The sequence below is a fragment of the Podarcis raffonei genome, chromosome 15, assembly GCF_027172205.1.
Source record: "Podarcis raffonei isolate rPodRaf1 chromosome 15, rPodRaf1.pri, whole genome shotgun sequence".
In the NCBI taxonomy this organism is placed as follows: domain Eukaryota; kingdom Metazoa; phylum Chordata; class Lepidosauria; order Squamata; family Lacertidae; genus Podarcis; species Podarcis raffonei.
This window is the reverse complement of record NC_070616.1, coordinates 26,762,011-26,782,403: the sequence shown is the minus strand read 5'-3', so window position 1 is coordinate 26,782,403 and position 20,393 is coordinate 26,762,011.

Genomic DNA, 20,393 nt, shown 5'->3' with positions numbered 1-20,393 from the left:
CCTGTGCCGAGATTGCTCCCTGGGGAGGATTGCGCAGCCGCGTCCATCGGCCCTGTGGGTGGATCGCCCCGCCCCTTGGGTGGATCATCCCCACCACAGCTGTCAATGTTTCCCTTTTTTAAAGGGAAATTCCCTTATTCCTAACAGGATTCCTTGCAAGAAAAGGGAAAAGTTGACAGCTATGGTCCCCACACCCTGCTCCGTCACTGGGGTGGGTGCCAATTATTCTAATATTTTACGGCCAAACTAAATGTGATGTGAACCATCCACGGTCAGATCGCCTGAGATACCTTTTAGCCCAGGTGTCAGCAAACTAAGGCCCGGGGGGCCAGATGTGGCCCACCAGGCTTGTAGATCCAGCCCGCGGACCCTGCCGCCCGCTCGGTCAGTCCCTGCGCACTGAGGTAAACTGGCACTGCCGCGGATGCCTTGCCTCACAGGGACTGACTTCCGTGACACTGGCACGGTTCCTGCAGCCTATCCAAAGCCGTAGATGCCTCTGGGTGGGCTGCGACGCTGACGCTCCTGCAGCCAATCTGAAGCCTCGTTGCCCATGTGCTGAGGTAAACCTGGCGTGGCCATGGACAGAGACGCTGGTGGGCGGCAGGTCTGGGCCGTGCCATGGGCATCATGACGGGCACGTTGCGGGGCTTCAGCCAGAGCTTGGTGCCCCTGCTGGCCCCGCACCTGGTGCCCGGCTCTGCACTGCTGGTGTGCTTGGTGGCTGCACTGGAGCAGCTGGAGGGTGAGCTGTGAGGGGCCTGCCCAGCGCTCCGTGTGCGCAGCCTGCCCGCTGACTTGGCCTCGGACAACAGGCCGCAGTGTGTGGTGCATGCCACCTGGGAGCTCCACAGGGATGGGCCAATGGAGCGGCTGCTGCTTATCAACAACGCCACTGAGCAGGCGACGCCGAGAAGTGCTCCTGAGCACGTGCAGAGAGCGTTCCTTCTCCAGGTCCGGAGGCAGCTGTGGGACCGGCTTGCAGGGTATTTATATTTTTCAAAATATAGCCCGGCCCGCCTCAAGGTCTGAGGGACAGTGGACTGGTCCCCTGCTGAAAAAGTTTGCTGAGACCTGTTTTAGCCTGAAAAGCAAGTGTATGTGGGGTTTTATTTCGTAGGGAGGGGCGAATTGGATCAGGACTGCTGTTCTGCATGGGATGATTATGAATTTCCTCCAGCTGTATATCTCTGGAGACAATACAATGGTACCTCGGGTTAAGAACTTAATTCGTTCTGGAGGTCCGTTCTTAACCTGAAACTGTTCTTAACCTGAAGCACCACTTTAGCTAATGGGGCCTCCTGCTGCCGCACCACCGCCGGAACACGATTTCTGTTCTCATCCTGAAGCAAAGTTCTTAACCCAAGGTACTATTTCTGGGTTAGCGGAGTCTGTAACCTGAAGCGTCTGTAACCCATGGTACCACTGTACACTCCTCCTCCAAAGCCGTGGGTTTGGAGATCTAAAATCAGCCTCTAGCAGCCCATCCCAGGAGTCCCCATCACTCTGCATCCCCATGACAACAAGGAAATCACCCTAGAAACAAGGAGATGGTTGATTTGCTCCCTCTTGAGGAGCTGCACTTAAGGGATTGGGCAATTGTCAGGTGATTTTCAAGGTCCAATAGGATTTATCCAGGCCCTATAAAGACTCAGGACTTTGGTGGAGTTCTTTGGTTTCATGAGGACTGTGAAGATATGACCTGAGGGAGAGTATTTATTTTCTTTGAAAAAGAAGAAGCTATTTTCTTAGCAAACAACAAGCAGCTTTGTTTTGCCAGTTTCGGGGTAGCTCTGCTTCTCCTTCCAGTCCCTAATTAGCACCAATATTTCTCCCCACAGCCTCCCAGCCCCTTTGGGAGATATTTTTTTTGGTCTCATCTAAAGTAGTCAGCAGATGGCAGTAGGGAGCTATAGCTCCCAGTCACCCAGAGAGTTGTTGCCGTTTCTTTATTTTAAATATCTGTCTATCTGTCTATCATCTATCTATCTATCTATCTATCTATCTATCTATCTATCTATCTATCTATCATCTATCATCTATCATCTATCTATCTGTTGCTTCACACAATAATAATCTCTTGAGTTACATGAAAACAATAAAAACCCAGCAACATTCAGTAATGGTTTGTAAAAACTACCTAAAAACACAGCTACATATTGCAAATTAAAACTGAGCAGGCTACAAATTTTTAAAAAATTAAGAGTTAAAGGCCCCATCTGCACTACACATTTAAAGCAAAATCATGCCACTTTAAACAGACATGGATTCCTCCAAAGAATCCTGGGATGTTGAGTTTGTTCTGGGTCCTGAGAGTTGTTAAAGAGATCCACTACTCCCCTCTCAGAGCTACAGTTTGCAGAGTTTCCTGGGAAGGGGAATACCTTGCTAAAGGATTCAGAGAATTGTAGCTGGGGGGGGGATTTCAGCCCCCTTACACTTCTCAGGGTTCTCTGGGGAAAACTGGGTGCTTTAAATGTATGGTACACATGCAACGTGTTTCTTTTTGTAGAAGTGAGTTAATGGGGGAAAGCTGTGCTGTTGGTTTTTCATCTTTTTACCTGCTGTTACTGGAATTGGTCTGAGCTAAGTGGGCCTACCTGGAGAAATGGGTGGCACTGTGGTCTAAACCACTGAGCCTCTTGGGCTTGCCGATCAGAAGGTGGTGGTTCAAATCCCCATGACCAAGTGAGCTCCCATTGTCTGTCCCAGCTCTTGCCAATCTAGCAGCTGGAAAGCACACCAGTGCAAGTAGATAAATAGGTACCACTGTGGCGGAAAGGTAAATGGTGTTCCCCTGTGCTCTGGTTTCCGGCATGGTGTTCTGTTGTGCCAGAAGCAGTTTAGTCATGCTGGCCAAATGACCCGGAAAGCTGTCTGTGGACAAACACTGGCCCCCTCGGCCTGAAAGCGAGATGAGTGCCACAACTCCATAGTTGCCTTTGACTGGACTTAACCATCCAAGGCTCCTTTATTTTACTTTTTTCTCACCTGGAGATGTGAGGTGTGTGTGGCAAACCTGGGCCTTTCTGCATGCACAGAATATGCTCTGTCACTGAGCTGTTCCCTTGTTCCGCTTGTGGGTTTCCCAGAGGCAGTGAAGGCAGTCAGGCAATTTTAGAGACTCTGGACTTAATGGCCTTAATTCAAAAATATGAAAAGCTACAGCAGCAAGAATTTTAATAGCACAAAACTGGAAGATGGGAGATATTTCATCCAAAGAACAATGGCATGAAAAGTTGATGGAATATGCAGAATTAGCAAAATTGACAGATAAAGTGTGTGAAAAAGATAAATAGTGACTTTGGAAAAGAATGGGAACCTTTTGTAACATATTTGCAGAAACAATGTAAAAGTATGGACTCTTTGGCAAGGTTTAAATAAACATACAGAATGCAATTAGACAGAACAAGAAAGACAGTAATGTGATAATATACTACTATATATAAGCAGCAGAATGCAACAAGTGGTTTAACAAACCAGAAATGTAAATGGAGGAAAGCCAAGGGGGTAAGGGGAATTAATAAAACAATTGTTTGGTTAAGTTGAATAATGATGATATATGTATGAAAACCAATAAAAACACACACACACACACACACACACATATGGAAAGCTAGTCTCCCCCTCCTTCTCTCTCTGCTGAGCAGGTCTCTGGATTTCTGCCTTGAAGTATTTCCATAGCAGAGCCATTACCCAAAGTCATCTGGTTGGTCACCATGGGAATACAGAACTAGACGGTCTTTGGTCTGATCCACCTGCAGGGCTCTTGCGATTTTTGATTGATCTTCTCAAGAGAAAACTCAGCTTTCAACCATGAGCACTGTGTTGTTACTCTGTGGACACAGGGAGATCAAGCTGCTTCCTTCCGTGTTTCTTATTTATTGAGCTCGGGGAGAGACTCTTCTGTCCTCCCTTGATGTGGTCAAATGCTACTCTATCAAATATTCAGGTTAATGTCAGAGACTATCAACTGTCCACACCACGTCTCTCCACGAACTCCCAGAATCTTCATATTTTTTTTTTGTGAACAGCTGAAATTAACTTCTACTTTAGAGACCTGATGCATGTGAGCCCACAGGAGTAAATTGCCCTGTCTCTGCAGCTACAATTGGAAAGCTGACAGATGACAACTGAAGAGCTGTTTGTGTTTGTATTTTGCAGAAGACTTGGAAAACACACATACATACACACACACTAGCTGCTAGTCTTAGGGTTCTTCCCCGCTCCTTTGATCCTTCTCTGTTGTAGATTTCTGTTTAACCTACCTTCCTGCCTTCCTTAACACTCACTTATGAGATGGTCTAGCTTTTCTTGTGGTCAAAGGGGCAGCTAAAGACACAGCTCAGCAGCTCCAAAAACCATGTTCACAGCAGGAGAGAACATCTGGCCACTCTCTGTGTCTTCCATCTACAGTCTGGACTCTGAATCGGATAATCTGCTCCATATTCACTGCATGCAGCACTGCTTCCATTCAGCTGCAATTCACCTTCCACCAAAACCTATATTACTGTATTGGCCCGAATATAAGCCACACCTTTAAAACTCAAGGGGGAGAAAGAAAAAAGAGAATACCCAAATATAAGCTGCTCCCATAAAATTCCGCAGGTACTCACACCCGTTCCGTTTTACCGTATGTCTGTTTTAGCAGCGATATCGTAAAAGCCAATTTTTGTAAGGTCGCAAATTTAAGCAGCACTTTTAACTTTTCACTGTCAGAATTTGGAAAAAAAACAAGGCTTATATTCAGGCCAATACGGTATATGTCTTGTTGTGGCAAAACTACATAACTTATCTAATTACATAACTTACCTGGTCATTACATTATTCCATCCCATGCATCTCAGTGCAAAGGAAGCACAGTGCAAATGGGCGAAAATGTAATCAAATGCATATTGCTGGTGCACCAAATGTCTCACAGAATTGTAAAATCTTAGAGTTGGAAGGGTCCCAAGGGTCATCTAGTCCAACCCCCTGTAATGCCGGAATCTCAGCTAAAGTATCTCTGACAGATGGCCATCCAACCTCTGCCTAAAAACCTCCAAGGAAGGAGAGTCCACACTTCTTGTGGGCGTCTCTTCCACTGCCAAACAGCTCTTACTGTCAGAAAGCTTTTTCGACTGTTTCGTTGAAATTTCCTTTCTTGTAACCTGAAGCCATTGGTTTGAGTCCTACCCTCCAGAGCAGGAGCAAACAAGCTTACTCCATCTTCTATGTGACAGCCCTTGAAATATTTGCAGACGTCTATCATATCTCCTCACAGCCTCCTCTTTTCCAGGCTAACTGTACCCAGCTCCTTCAAGCGCTCTCGTAAGACTTAGTTTCCAGACCCTTGATTCAGGCCCCCAAATACCTAATAGACCACTTCCTTCCCTATGTAGTCTCTCAGATGCTAAGATGTAGTTCCTCTGTCCTCATAAGCTTGTGGGGTGGCAGCCCAGGAGAGAGCCTGCGCTGTGGCAGGCCCTAAGTTGTGGGACTCCCTCCCTGTAAAGGTGTGTCTTACACCTTCATTGTATTGTTTCCAGCAAAAGCGGAAGACACACTACTTTACCCTAACTTTTGACACTTGAGAAGTATATTTTCAGGACCAACCTTATTTCTGGAATTTTGTTTTCAAATGTTTTTAGTACAGTGATACCTCGGGTTACGGGGACACGGGTGGCGCTGTGGGTTAAACCACAGAGCCTAGGACTTGACGATCAGAAGGCTGGCGGTTCGAATCCCCACGACAGGGTGAGCTCCCGTTGCTCAGTCCCTACTCCTGCCAACCTAGCAGTTCAAAAGCATGTCAAAGTGCAAGTAGATAAGTAGGTACCACTCCTGCAGGAAGGTAAACGGTGTTTCTGTGCGTTGCTCTGGTTCACCAGAAGCGGCTTAGTCATGCTGGCCACATGACCCAGAAGCTGTACACTGGCTCCCTCGGCCAATAAAGCGAGATGAGCGCTGCAACTCCAGAGTCGGTCACGACTGGACCTAATGGTCAGGGGTCCCTTTACCTTTACCTGGGGTTACAGGTGCTTCAGGTTACAGACGCTTCAGGCTACAGACTCCACTAACCCAGAAATAGTACCTCGGGTTAAGAACTTTGCTTCAAGATGAGAACAGAAATTGTGTGGCGGCAGTGGGAGGCCCCATTAGCTAAAGTGGTACCTCAGGTTAAGAACAGTTTCAAGTTAAGAATGGACCTCCAGAAGAAGGATAGAACGTTTTTTATGTATGCCACGACAGCAGCAAGAATACTCATCGCAAAGTATTGGAAGACGCAAGATTTACCCACTCTGGAAGAATGGCAGATGAAGCTGATTGACTGTATGGGATTGGCAGAAATGACTGGCAGAATCCGTGACCAGGGAGAAGAGTCGACAGAAGAAGATTGGAAAAAATTTAAGGACTACTTATAGAAATATTGTAAAATTAAGGAATGTTGAATGATGCTGGATTGAAATTAAGTGGTTTCTAGCTGTAATGGTATAAAGGAATATGAAAAAATGGTTCTTTATAAGTAAAAATTTAAGGTTATAATAACTTAAGATGTTGGATAGAAAATAAGGTGCTTTTATAAGCTGTAATGCTTTGAGATAAGGATTTGCTAAACAAATAATTAGAATTGGACTACAAGAAGGGGAGGTATGAGGACGTCAGAGAAATATGTTATTGAAAATTAAGTATTACGAACTATATGTCTTTTTAATTTGTTTGTTTGTTTTTTGTTTGTATAAAAATTGAAAATTTTAATAAATATCTTTAAAAAAAAAGAAAAAAAAAAGAATGGACCTCCAGAACGAATTAAGTTCTTAACCCGAGGTACCACTGTATTGTGTTTAATCGCTGTAACCTACCCTGAGACTTTGGGGTGAAGGCAACAATTGTAATTGTGATCATCACAAATCCTCACAACAACGACAACCAGTAAATACCAAAAAAATTCACTGGATTGATTTCTATACCAGACATGGTATGAATAAGTGAACACTCGCCATTTCCACTCCTGTTCCAATTTTCGTCAGAATTCTCTGTCATTCCCACTTGTCAGCAGAGGTGGAAGAGGAAATTAATCTCTCTGTTTTGTTTTTGTTTTTCTGCAGCAGACTGACCTGACCCAACACTTGCTTGCAGATTCAGATGCAACAACACCCACTCAGATTGCACGTTCCTCCAAGATTTTTTTGATGCAGTTTTGGTGTGTAAAACGTACAGAGAAATTACATTTTAAAATGTGCGTTTTGTGGAAAAGTGCATTGAAGGGAAAAAAAGCATATTTTATGTAAAAAGTGTGTGTGCAACTTAAATGTGCACTTGTGTGCTTTCTTTTTTTAAAAAAAATCCACACAAAACAGGGGGGCATAGGCCTACGACAGAGCACCAGTGAAATGGGATGAGATCACACTGCTTAGTTGATCCCCGTGAGTCGTCTTGGCAGACTATGGTGCCAGCATTTCAGGGTCTCCTTAATTGGCAATTACCTTGACATGCATTGCAGCTCAATGGTCCACTGAGGAATCGCCTTCCCATTACGGAGAGAGCTAATGGTGCGGGTGACTTGCTTGGCCTGAAATAATGCCTGGTGGGACCTTGACCTGAGATCCAATTTGAAGTGAAGGTTAACAAATACTCATAGTGGTCACCAGCAACCCATAAGCATGCCAGGGGTCCTGTAGTATTTTTTCAGGTGAGTTGCTGGGGCTTAAACGCAGAAAGCAGCCAGTTCTGCTCTGTCCACCAGAGAGAAGCAGAAAGTCACATTTTTGGCGCTGTGGGTTAAACCACAGAGCCTAGGACTTGCTGATCAGAAGGTTGGAGGTTTGAATCCCTGCAACGGGGTGAGCTCCTGTTGCTCGGTCCCTGCTCCTGCCAACCTAGGAGTTCGAAAGCACATCAAAGTGCAAGTAGATAAATAGGTACTGCTCCAGCGGGAAGGTAAACGGCGTTTCCTTTCACTGCTCTGGTTCGCGAGAAGCAGCTTAGTCATGCTGGCCACATGATCCAGAAGCTGTACGTCGGCTCCCTTGGCCAATAAAGCGAGATGAGTGCCGCAACCCCAGAGTCGGTCACGACTGGACCTAATGGTCAGGGGCCCCTTTACCTTGTTAACCCAAAGGCTTCACCCTCCTTACCAGTCACAGGATCTGATGCCACCCAGCTTCATTCCATTCTGTAATTGAAGAAAACACCGGGGCTTTACTGGGTCCCATTCTCAGGCTGGATTTAAGTCCCAGAGACGCTGAAAAAGATACCTTTGAGAATGTCAGTGCTCTGATCGCAGGCACATTTGTTGAAGTAAGATTAGCAAAAACACAGTTAAGAAGCTCAGACCAGGCAGAGGGCCTTTTTGGTAGTGGCACCTGCCCTGTGGAATGCCCTCCCATCAGTTGTCCAGGAAATAAGCAACTATCCGACTTTTAAAAGACATCTGAAGGCAGCCCTATTTAGGGAAGTTTTTAATGTTTGATGCTGTATTGTGTTTTTAATATTCGGTTGGGTGTTGCCCAGAGTAGCTGGGGAAATCCAGCCAGATGGGTGGGGTATAAATAAATTATTATTATTATTATTATTATTATTATTATTATTCATATATGACTGACAATCTGCTTTGGAAATTAAACCAATGCCAAGACTTGTCAATGTCAAGGCTTTCCTAATAATTATTATTATTATTTATATGCCACCACCTACCTGACTGGGTTGCCCAGAGAGCCATGTTTTAGACATTTTCCCAAAAAAATTGCCCAGGTTTTTAATTGATTTTATATCTACTGATTTTTGTATTTTTATTGTTGCTATGATAATTGCTTTTATTTCTAATGTTTTTGATCTGTTTTATGGTTCTCTTTTGTAAGCCGGCTTGAAAATCTAGATACACATTTAAATACACGTTTTCAAATAAATAAATATATTTTAACATTCAAAAACTTTACTTGCAGAAACTTACAGATGAATTAAATCATAATCTTTACAGTCACATGCTTATACAAGCATGGGCTTACAGTCTCTTCTTCTAACTTCTAAACAACTGTATTTTCCTCCCTTTCCAGAGCTCAGCAATTTCAGCCTTCTGTATCTCCATTAGGCCATGTCTTGCAGCTGCTGTGAGAGATTTCCACTTTTACCTTTTCCTTCAGCTTTGCTCCCTTTCCCTCAAGCAGAGAAGAAGCACTCGAACACTCTATTCAACTTAGCAGCGTTCACAGTGGATTCTAAAACACAGTCATCTCACTTCAAATAAAATGTGAAGTCTCTCCTTCACATGCAAACTACTAGAGAACTATCTAGAATTTAGTTATCAACCAATCAAATTTAAACACATAGTAAAGCATGCAAGCACTTACAATTTCAGTGAATTAAATTACTATACTTAACAAGATTCTCCTCGCGGTGCAGCAGGTGCATATTTCAAACAAGTTTAACTGGAGTTCACTTCTCTCCCCTTATGTCAGGATGCTGTCAGCGACTCTAGGAAAGTATAAAGACAAGGGAAAGTTTCTTTACCATCCTTTTTTACAAAAAGAGACTATAGAACCCAGTCTCTTGGCATTGTCCCGAGTGAATCTCCACCCTCTGTCTCTCCGACATCCTCATTCATCACTTCTATGGGTGCTGCTATGCGCCCTCTGTCTTTGAGCTCTTTGCTCTCCTACTTTTAAGGCTCACCAGATTCTGGGAGATGGAGGGTCCGGGATGCTTTCTAATGACACTATGTCAGCCAGCTGCCACTCTGGTAACAACAACAACAACAATAATAACAACAATAATAATAACAATAATTTATTATTTATACCCCAGCCATCTGGCTGGGTTTCCCCAGCCACTCTGGGCGGCATCCAAGAAAACACTAAAATACAACAACCTATTAAACATTAAAAGCTTCCCTAAACAGGGCTGCCTTCAGATGTCTGCCTCCTCCTCTTCCTCTCCCATGATTTCCCAACTTTCCCCCTCATCTACCTCTGAGCTGTGACTTCCCACAAACCATGGTCGTAAATCTATACCGTCTTCCTCTTCCTCCTCCCTGGAAGGGTCAGGATGGGGAGGCGGTCTCCACCACTCCTCCTCTGCCCAGTCCCTGACACCTTATGGCATTCTGTCCATTGTGGCTTCTTGGTGCTTCCTCAATGCGAATGTAAACATGGCAGGCAGGTGTTGGTTTTTGCCCTGTCCCAGCTGCAGAAGAATCCCTTCCTGGGAGGCAGAACAGAGCCAAAGCCTTAGAAGAAGCCATGAAGCAGGGTTGAGAACCCTCCTTCCCTCTTGTAACCAGATGCCAAAAAGAGTAACCCATGTGTGGATCCAGAGCAGACCCCTTCCCATTTGGTACTTTCCAGATGTTGTTGGCTTTATAGCTTCTGTCAAGCAAACATAGGGAGCTGCCTTATACTGAGCCAGGCCATTGGTTCATCTAGCTCAGTATTGTCTACCTTGCCTGGCAGAAGCTCTCCAGGATTTCAGGCAGAGGGCATTCCCAGTCTTTCCTGGAGATCCTGGGCTTTGCACATGGGACCTTCTGCATGCAAAGACCATGGGACTGATGGGAACTGGAGTCCAACATCTGGAGGGTGTGAGGTTGCAGGAAGGCTGGCCCAGCAATGGGGTCCTTCCTGCTGCTGCCTGGTTTCTTTCTCCCCTGGTCTTTAGGAGATACAGGTGAAACTCGGAAAATTAGAATATCGTGGAAAAGTTCATTTATTTCAGTAATTCAACTTAAAAGGTGAAACTATTCTATTCTAATTTTCCGAGTTTCACCTGTCTGTTGGCAATGCTCAGCGGGCTTTCCAGGCTGCAGTTCTGAGAAGTTGTTCAGCCTCTCCAACAGCAAAACCCACTCTGATTCCTCCAGCTCTCGGTGTGTTTTTTTTTTAAAAAAGGGGGCTTTAATGTATTTTTGTGCAGCCTGGAATTATCCAAGATGAGACTGACACAACAGAACTTGTCTCCAACTAAGGAACCAGGCAGAGGGCCTTCTCGGTCGTTGTGGAATGCCCTCCTATCAGATGTCAAGGAAATAAACAACTATCTGACTTTTAGAAGACATCTGAAGGGAGCCCTGTTTAGGGAAGTTTTTAATGTTTGATGTTTTATCGTGTTTTTAATATCCTGTTGGGAGCCGCCCAGCATGGCTGGGGAAACTCAGCCAGATGGGTGGGGTATAATAATAATAATAATAATAATAATAATAATAATAATAATAATGTGAGTCCCAATTCACAGCAGCATCTGGGAAGTCAGGGGCTGTTTCCATTTAATGCATTTTTCAATTCGTGGGTTTTCTGCTCTCATTACTCACCCCAAAACTTTGGATTAAGCACAAGAGGAATCAGAAATAATGATTTTTCAATTTTATATTCTTTCCTGGAACTCCATCTTGACAAAGACGGGTTTTTCCAAATCGATCTCCAGGTTTTAAGACATTCCACCCCCAGGGATCTCAGAAAAGGAGAAAGTCTGCTGCCATATAACCCCGGGGATGTTCTCTCACTGCAGGCAGTGAGAATTTGGCTGCATTGGGTTGTTGTTCCTTTCTGTGTGTGCTCCTCCCTCAGAACAATGTGATGCTCATCCCCATTATTCATATCACTGTCTAATCTGGCAGAAAACTGCTATTCATAGGCAACTGCGTAAGTGCAAATCCGCTCTATTTATACACATTTTCTTTACAACATTTGCCTAGAAGAAGAAGCAACCAGGGTTGGGGGGAGAGAGAGAGTCTTGCTATGCTGCTAACTTGAAGTTTTTCTGCATCCAAAAAGAGGAAAGGAATAAATATGAAGCTGGGGAGGAATGAAAACTTGGCTCATGTGTTTTCTGATGTATCTCCACCATTGAGAGGGCTCTGAGAACATGCTGGGGTGGGAAAGGCCCTCCCCAAACCAAATGAAAGTGGAATGTCTTGGGAATCGAAACCCCTTTTGCCTCATTTGCTGAGGAGTTCCGTTCCTGGGGAGCAATTAACACATTACAATGGTTGAGGCTTCGGAAGGAGTGTTTCTTTAAATATAATTAATGTCAGCTAGTGAAAAAGTGCCCCCAGGCAGTTCAGATATTATTTGGCTGTTAGACGGAAGAGTTCCAAAATTGTTTTGAATCAATGCCAGAATAAAAGACCTCACATATCAGAATATATGCTTTAAACACACACCCATTAGAATCCTTTGCCAACCCACATTCTGCAACGCGAAAAGCTGGAACCTGCAACCTACACAAATTAATTTCAATGGTCTGTCTTATTTTGCATGTTTCCTCTAACCTTTGCTAGTCACTGTCAGGGACTGGACTGAGGAGGAATGCTGGGGATGCTCCCCCTTCTCTTGAACCTCCCCTAAGAAGAGGAGGACTGTATAGATTTAGAACGGTGGCTTGCAGAAGGTCATAGTTCAGAGGCTGCAGAGGGGAGAAGCTGGGAAATATTGGGAGAGGAGCAGCAGGAAGAAGAAGCACCAGGGGAGAGACAGCCGACAGACTCAGTGTCTTTAGAAAGCATTCCTGACACCGCCCTCTCCCAGGACCCGGCAGGCATTGAGAGTAGGAGAACAGAAAGCTCAGAGGCAGAAAGCTCAGATCAGCCGACGCAGGGATTGTAGCAAAATTAACGTTTGAGGCTGAAGGAAATCTCCACGCAGCGGTGAGAAAACAAAGGGTGTTTATTGCTAGCAATAATGGCTCAGTGGGATCACTCTCCAAAAGCTCAGCAAGCCCAAAAGGGTGTTATCTGTTAAAGCAATACATATGCATAAACTTCCTCCAATCTAAAGTTACAGCACAATACTAATTATACCATGTATGGTCTTTCCTTCATTACCTGTTCATTAGGTAAGGAAACAAAGGACTCTCTCTCTAAGCAGCCCCCATGGCACGTGGTCTCTTTGCATTCCTTTCTACCTGAGGGGGTTAGGACATTTGAGCACAGCACGTCTCATCATCAAATGTAGACACTTATGAATGTTGTTTACAACCTTGGGACTAAAGCTGCTCCTAGCACAAGATAAGGCACAAGGCCTCTAGCCTGGCTAGTTAGCTGAGTTTATAGGTTTCTGTGTGCATCAGGATGATGTAGAACAGGAGAGATGGAGCGTGTGGAACTTTACTCAGAGCAATGCCATTATCTAAGAGAGACGGCATTTCTCTGTGAATATTGAATAAAAGACTTGGTAAGAACTCTTCTTGTTTATCAACTTCTTAGCTGCCACCATGGGAGGGATCGGATTCTGTGAAGCCTGACAGTGACTGGAGAAAGGAAGGAAGGACCTCTACAGGGCAACCAAGTTCTACCCTCTGACCACTGAGAATTATTCACCACCCACTTCTGGCTTCTGAGGTCTTGCTGAGCATCGCCTGTAACAAATGACAGAAGACTCACCAAGTCCAACATTCTGTTCCCCACAGTGGCCAATCAGATCCCTCTAGAAATGGCAGGATGATAGATTGATGTGAAATAGGATAGAAGGGGCCCAAGAATGATCACATATCAAAATGACAGCAACAGGAGAGAAATAGATCTGTCCATCCCTCATCTCACTCGTTTTTCTTTCTCTTCTAATTAAAGCAAAATGGATTGTGGCAAGCGAATTCTCTCCCATCATCTCCAAGACTCTCTTTGTTGTTATTTGGGGAGGGGGGGTTCATTATTGAGGGAATTTATGTAGCAGTTGTTATGGAAGCAATTTCAAGGGAGCTAGTTTCTTCTGGAGAGCAAGCTGGAGCTGTCATACTAACCCATCACAGCCATTTATTTCAAAACTCAGCTCATTTCTGGAGAACAAAAAATGCAGAGAGGTTCTTCTGTCAGCCCAGCAAAGACTTTCACTGCATTCTTGCTGGGATCTTGAGGCTGGTTCCACACCAGGGGGGAAAATGTAACTGCAAGTACTTGGAGGAAATTAGTGATTCTTTTCTGGGGCTGGGTGTAAAAATCTGATTGACTTCCCATAGTCAAAAAGCAGTGATGCAAAGACAACTCTACCTAATTCATGCTTTCTGAATCAACACGCAGACTGAAACACAACCATCCTTCAAAATTTGCACTTCTCTGATTTTTGCAATGCCAATCAATCTGTGCAATGTCAAGCAATCTGTACAAAAATGCCTATAAATGCATTTTTGCATATTGCATATTGGTGTAAATAACATAGAAAAATTAATTATTTTAAGGGAAATGGCTTTGTCAAAAAAAAAAGATATTAAGCAAATTTACTTATACAAACATATGTATATTAGGATAAATTCATATTAGAATAATGATGGCTTTTCATGAGGACTTAAAAAAATCTCAGACTGATCTGGAAACATGGAGAACTGAACTTAAGAATAGAAAAAAAAGAGAAACCAAAAAGATTTTTTTTAGTAGATTGTCTCCATCCTTACCCTCTTTTTAAAGCTCCTGTTGTGCTCACAGTTAAAGATTGCCAAAAGAATGGATTTTTTTAGATCAGGGGTAATCAGGCTTTAGTCTTGGGGGGTCTACTTTGTTGTTGTTTTTTTACTAAAACAACAAGACCCACCAAAATGAGCCTGGTGAAAAAGACGTGCTTAGAATTAAATAATTCTTATCCAATAAATAATTTTTGAGCACCAGAACTGGACACATCTCACAGTCCAGTGACTCACAAATGGTTACCACGATGTTGTTGTTAAACAATTGAGAGCTTGTGTTGATCTACTGCAAGCCACCCAGAGATCCACTAGTACAATGTTCTTGTGGGACGTAATCTATTGGAGTAGTCAAATACAATATTCCTTGTATCTCTAGAGTGGGCACAAGCAGGGGGATGTTACTCCAGTCAGTATAACTTCCTCTTCCACTGGTCTGGAGTGTCCGCCCCCTGTATGTGACTAGGGAGATGGGTGTGACCCTGGCTGACTCCATAAAAGAGCCGAGTCATGCAACCATCTCTCTCTCTCTTGATGCCATGCTGCACTCCTGCAGCCATTTTGTTCTCTTGATGCTGTTCTCTGAATGTATTTTGCTGTCTGCTGGCTCTCAGCCAGCAGCACATGGGCTCAAATCCCATAAGGGATGAAATCACACTATGTTCCGAAACTACAAGCTAAAGTCTGCCTTCAGAGATTGTACTGTGAACTGAATGTGAGTAAACTTCTTGTTACTTTTAAGGAAAGGCTCTTGTGTCTTGATTCTTTTAAGAGGGATTAAAGGGGACAGCAGTCTGATCAAGCCAGACTGGATTGCTTAACTAAAGAGATTCAAACGAATCTGCAAACTAGCTTCCTGCTGTATTGAGGGGAATCTGCTCTGCTACATGGCTCACTAGCATGAGTGAAGGAAGGATAATATTTAATCAATATATCCTCTCCTACTATCCTTAACGTCCCCACAGTTCTTCAACCTTGGGTCCCCCAATGCCGTTGGACTACAGCTCCCATCATTTCCTGCCAGCTTAGCCAGTTGCCATGAATGATGGGAATTGTAGTCCAACAACACCTGGGGACCCAGGCAGAAAAACATTGTACTAATAGATCCAGCTCTGCCCATCCCTGTTTCAGATCATCCTTTCAGTGAATGGTTATGAGAGGAATTATAGGTCCCTCCATCAACTATAAGCTGACGCCTATTACTGATTCATTGCAGGCTGTGAGTCAGAATTAGAAAGTCTCCACCTATGGATGCAAACTGCTAGACTCAGCTGCCTAATAAGCACAGACACTTCCTTCCCATTCTGTAGAGTTGTTAACATGATTTTGAATTCAGTGTGACTTTTTTTTTTAATTAAGAAAAGTGTGTTCTAACCACTTTGGTTCCATTTCCTTCCTAACTTAGAAGATAGCTCTCCTTAAGCACTGGGAAAGCATAAGATGAAGATGGTAAGAGTTGTACTCTGGAGAAGGGAAGATACAGGCTAGATGTTGTGAGCGATTGGAAAGGAATTAGGGGAATAGGCAGATGATGGATTGTCCTCCCAGTAAGTGAAGGAGTCATCTTGCTAAGGTTGCTAACATGATTGATGCATATCCCTCCAAGGGAACCTAAGTGTGTGTGTGTGTGTGTGTGTGTGTGTGTGTGTGTGTGTAGATATATATACACAGTGGTACCTCAGGTTAAGTACTTAATTCGGTCTGGAGGTCCGTTCTTAACCTGAAACTGTTCTTAACCTGAAGCACCACTTTAGCTAATGGGGCCTCCTGCTGCTGCCGCGCCGCCGGAGCACAACTTCTGTTCTCATCCTGAAGCAAAATTCTTAACCCGAGGTAATATTTCTGGGTAAGGGGAGTCTGTAACCTGAAGTGTCTGTAACTTGAAGCGTATGTAACCCAAGGTACCACTGTATGTGTGTATATATATATATATAAATATATATGTGTGTGTGTGTGTGTGTGTGTGTGTGTGTATGATTTCCCGAATTTTAACAATTATATTACATCATAATATAACATCATAATATCTTTCTGCTCTGCTGAGCTTTCAACTTCCCTCCCTCCCTCTTCTGATTTCCTTAAATCTCCATTTTATTTCTGCACATTTATATCGTCCTCACCCTATATCTCGCTTTACTTATTGTACACTTTAATCACAAATAGAACGCTCCTTAATTTTAAACGTTGTGAGTCTTATCTCAGTCCTGCTAGTGTCTTTATATGCAGACAGTGATTCTCCAAATATGTTATAAATTTACTCCATTCTCTTTGGAACACTTGGTCAGCCTGGTTCTGGATTGTCCTGGTCAGCTTGGCCATTTCCGCATACTCCATCATCTTCATCTGCCATTCTTCAATAGTCGGTAACTCCTGCTGTTTCCATTTTTGGGCTAATAAAATTCTGGCTGCTGTCGTCGCATGCATAAACAGTTTAATAGGTCTATTCTTGGTATTTCCACTCCTACCATTCCCAACAGAAATGCTTCTGGTTTCTTTGGGAAAGTATATCTAAACATTTTTTTAAAATTCATTATAAATACAGTCCCAAAAACCTTTCACTTTATCACACATCCACCACATGTGGTAGAAATCCCCTTCTTTGACATTACATTTCCAATAACTCTTATTTCTTATTCTGTACATTTTTGCTAATTTAGTTGGAGTCAAATACCATCTATACATCATTTTCAACAATTTTTCTTTTAGTGTCATGCATGCAGTGAATTTCATACCACCATTCCATAGAGACCATGTATCAAATTGAATATTATGCCCGATGTCTATTGCCCATTTTATCATTACTTCTTTGATTTCCTCATCTTTTGTATGCCATTCTAAAAGTACATCATACATTTTTGATAAGGTTTTTGTTTTGCTTTCTAACAATTCGGTTTCCAGCTTCGTTCTAGAAGTCTCAAAGCCATTCTTGGCTTTATCTTTATTAAATATATCATTTATCTGGTGGTACTGAAGCCATCCTATTAACCTTTCACAGATTTGATCATATGGTTTCAAATTTAACCCCTTGTCACTTTCTGTTAGCAACTCTCTATATGTAGGCCAATCAGTTTTCATATTTAACCTTTTTACTGATATTGCTTCTTCTGGTGAAATCCACCATGGTGTTTTGTGCTCGAGAAAATCCTTATATCTACACCATATCTTGTATAATGGCTTTCTTATAGCATGATTCAAGAAACTTCTATCTACTTTGACTTTATTGTACCACAAATATGCATGCCACCCAAACCTGTTTCCATAACCTTCCAAATACAATATATCTGTGTTTTCTAGTTTCATCCAATCTCTTAGCCAGGTCAGACAGGACGCCTCATGAAATATCTTTAAATCTGGCAATGAGAATCCTCCTCTTTCTTTCTTATCTGTAAGAAGTTTATACTTTATTCTAGGTTTCTTCCCTTGCCAGATAAAGCTTGACAATACTCTCTGCCATTCTTTGAATTGTCCTATCCCACTGATCACTGGAATTGTCTGAAACAAGAATAGCATTTTGCATAAAGGAACGTAAGAATATACTGGTCACACACTCAGGGCCCCTCCAGACAATCTCTTCAGTCTGATACAATAATGAGCTCTCATCTTGAATTCCTCCTGATCTGTTTGCAGGATGTTTTTTCTACATTTCCCCATTTGTTCATTACACACTTTCCAATGCTTTTCATCATTGCTTTCCAAACTGCAAAAAGTCAGCTTTTATATTAAAAAGTAGATTTATTTTTTTGTGTGCAAAAAGGCATCAGAGCTCCTTAACCCACTTTAATTGCAGTGTTTGAGTCCTTCCTGCAAAACAATGACAGTCTAGGGGCACCCTTTATCAGCTTTCTATATAATAATGCAAATAACAGAGAAGTTGTCCAAGAAATCTGGTTTTCAACTCCCAAAGTAGTTCCCCCCTGATCTTCCCTGCTCATCCCATTTCTCATAAAAAAGATTAGACAGTTGACTAAACAGGCAAACAGAAGCAGATGAGCAAGGCTGGGTGCTCAGGAGTTCTGGCTTTCTTAAGAAAACGAATTTATTGGCAAAATGTCATTCCCAATCAGGTCCTTCTCGGGTAATGGAGAGTGCTCATCTCATCTCTGGGCAGACTTATATAATTACTGTACACAAAGGAAGGGTGTATGGGGGAGAAGAGTAGTTGCATGCCCTCCAAATGCTTTCTGAAGAAGTTTTCACTTAACTCTTCCTTATTCAGAGTGAAACAAGGCTGCAAAGATGGAACTTTGTGACAATGAACTCAGCCCAGGTCAGATGGAGTGAAAGATGTATGGGAAGAAGGAGCCATGGGCTTGTACATGCTGTCTCAGCTGCCAGCCTCTCGTTGAAAGTCTTCTCCAGAATCAATGTTCAGTTTTCCATGCCACTCTAAAGACCTCAGGCTCTGACACCATCAGTGTCAGGCGGCACAGGATCCAACCCCCCTGGTAGGTTGCCAGGAAAGGATGAGACAAGGAAAAGTCCTTACCATCTGCTTTTATTCAATATTCACAGAGAGAGGCTTGGGAATGCAGTCTCTTTGAATAATGGCATTTCCCTGAGTGACTCTCCACCCCCTTTTCCTCCCACTTCCTCATTCATCATCTCTTCTATGGGTGGCACTGAAGGCCCTCTGCCTTTGAACCCTTTGCTCTACTGCTTTCAAGGCTCGGCGGGTTCTGGGAGAGGGGTGATCTGGTATGCTTTCTAAAGACACTGTGTCCACCAGCTGTTGCTCTCCTGGTGCTTCCTCCTCCTCCTTCTCTCCCATTATTTTCCAGCTTTCCCTCTCATCTTCCTCTGAGCTGTGACCTTCCTCAAACCCCTATTGTAATTCTGAACTGTCTTCTTCTTTTCTGGAAGGGACAGACTGGGCAGGCGGTCTCCACCATTCCTCCTCTGCTCAGTCCCTTACAATTGGCCATAATGGACTCCACTGCACCCAGAAGTTCCAGCACAATAGGAAGTCATTCTGCCAACACCTCTCTGGTCTAAACTTGCATTGATTCACTTTAAAGAAAAGGCTGTGCCTGGAAAGAGTGAACAAAAGGTAAATGCAGATAAACTCTGAGCTAGGGTTATTTGTTGCTGAAGCAACATCCCAAACTTGTTCCAAGTTGAGCACCACATGGAGCTGTCCATCCCAAATGCCTTCCCTCATCCCTCCATCTATTGCATCCATCACCTAGACCAGAATGGTCACTGGCTTTGATGATGCTCTGCCAGGGATCCAGAATGGATTTTTCATATTTCCTTAGGACAGAGACATATCCGTATCCCCTTGGCAGTGAGATGATCTTCAACACTCCCAGAAAACAGCTCTCAAGGTTCCTTGTCAAATCATCACTAAGAGTTCCTTCAAGTACAATTTCTGAATTTATTTTTTTGAAGACGTTCTGAATGGTGAACTCTTCTAACCAATCTTAGGTCACTTCACCATTGTTTATTGAGCAAACACTAATATGGTGTTAAGAGTTTCTGAGTCGATCACATGGATGGAATAATGTTGGTGGTCTCTGGAGTATATCAGGCACAGAATCTTGGTGACCTTTGTAGAAGATGAAGCACTCACCATCCCTGAGTTCCTACTATTTCACCCTGGGGAGTGCCTTGGTATGTACATTTTTCACACATCCGTGACAGCTCCCTTGTGAAAATGGATGTGGAAATGGTGACATAAAATGGCATCCTGTGAAGTGTCAACTGGGTGACAATGGCAGAAGAAGGGAAGTGAATGAGGGTGAGAGCAGGCCAAGAATAGAATTTGGACCCCGTCCTTGAAGAGAGTATCCTGGAAAAAATACAAATTGTACCAGGCTTGCTAAACAGATTAGGAGCAACCAACCATTCCCAAGCAACTTCTCTTGACTTGAATTCATTTGCAGGAAACTTAAACTTATCTTAATGCTCATATTTCAAAATTTTCACAATATGGATTTAGGAGGTTTGAGGATGTGCACATAATTGCATTTGCAGTACTTAAGCATGTATTAATTAACAGCAGTGTCATTTTCATAGATTATGGGGGGAGCTTT